The sequence below is a fragment of the Drosophila suzukii genome, assembly GCF_043229965.1.
Source record: "Drosophila suzukii chromosome 2 unlocalized genomic scaffold, CBGP_Dsuzu_IsoJpt1.0 scf_2c, whole genome shotgun sequence".
NCBI lineage: Eukaryota > Metazoa > Arthropoda > Insecta > Diptera > Drosophilidae > Drosophila > Drosophila suzukii.
In genome coordinates this window covers 34,926,400-34,928,138 of record NW_027255896.1, presented here as the reverse complement: position 1 = coordinate 34,928,138, position 1,739 = coordinate 34,926,400, and positions in this window count along the sequence as shown.

Genomic DNA, 1,739 nt, shown 5'->3' with positions numbered 1-1,739 from the left:
TTTGGCGTACAGATTCCTGAGCTTCTTACGCAGCGCAAGTTTGTTTCAGTAGACTGCCACGCCCACTCTAACGCCCACAAACCGCCCAAAACTGTAACTCCTACAGTTTTGATGCTAGATAGAAAATTTTAACTGAAATGTATTGTTCTCATCAATACCTATCGATTGACCTAAAAAAAAGTTTGCCACGCCCACTTAAACGCCCACAAACCGCGAAAACCTGTGACGCCCACAATTTGCATGCTAGATAAAAAATTTTAACTGAAATGCATTGGTGTCGTCAATACCTATCGATTGATCCAATAATAATTTTGCCACGCCCACTCTAACGCCCATAACGCTTAAATCTGTCTACCGCCGGTAGGTGGCGCATTTTAATTTCGCTTTGCTGCTTGCATATCTCCATTTCCCTTTGAGTAACGGGTATCTGATAGTCGAGGTACTCGACTGTAGCGTTCTTCCTTGTTTTTATTTTATTATTATTAACCGTATGACCGACGGAAAGCTTAAATTAGTCGGAACGGGTTGGTGGAGTTAAAATTATATGTGAGTGTACGTAGATATTTGGATATGTAGATTTGGATATTTATGTAGATATTTGTATGTATAGATTTGGATATGTATGTATGATATGTGGGTATGTATATAATGTTCGCAGGTTTCAAATTTATTAAATAATTATTGCCGGCGGGATATGTGTTGTGGTGGACGTTTTCGATTTATTGTATGGACTGTATTTGGAAAAACGAAAAAAAATGTGCAATTATTTTAGCGGCCGCGGATATACAGTGAGAAAATCTTGGAAAGTTTTGGTGGCCTGAATTGGCAGAACACTGGAAACTAAATAAGTCTCACTGTATGCTTGGCTTATATTTGCACAATATTTTTTCTAAGCTTGGAATTTTTTTTCTCGATTTTATATATGTGTATGTAAGTATGGATGAGCGGCCAAATGCAATTAAAAAAGGAGTCGGAAAAATTGGCAATATGGCCGCACGTAGCAAAAAGGAAAATCGAAGAAAAAAATGGCGAAGTAATTTATTAATTGCAGTTGTCAAATTTAATCGAACTTGGATTTTGGACAAATCGTACAGAAAGTCAAACGAATTAGATTTTCGAGTGGCTGACTGCAGACCTGCAATTAATAAGGCGAAAAGCTTTACTTATCTTATCGGCTCGAATGGAACACAATATACGCCGGCGGGTTAACGGGGTACGTCGGCGCTGGTAGAATGGTGTGGGAGGCGACGGCGGAAAAGTGGCGGCGTCGGCGGGCTGCTGCGCTGGGCTTCGGCGGTTTGCTGCTGGTGCGGCGGAAAGCGTCTAAGCTGTAGGGGAGAAAACCACTCGAAACGCGAATTGCCCCTTGACCGAAAAGAAGTACGCGAAAAAGTTCACTTGTAAAATAGGCGGAGAGCGACCGCGGTTTATTCCATATAAGTACCAAAATTGAACTACTTAAGTCTAAGCTCCGCTCCGCGCTCCAAAGCGCAGCGGAGACTTCACGGAGGGGAGCTGGGAACAGCGCAAGAGAACGGGAGCGCGAGAGAGCGGGAGAGCGAGAGAGCGAGAGAGCGGTACAGGTGGATAGCGGGGCAGGTCCAGATTCGATGGACAGTGGGCCTGAACACTCGGTTTTAATAAATTGCGACAACGCGAAGGATCTGGAGTGTCCAAGGCGGATTTCACGTTTTCATGGTCACGAAACGTTAGGCTCACTATATACCTGCCGCTAACGT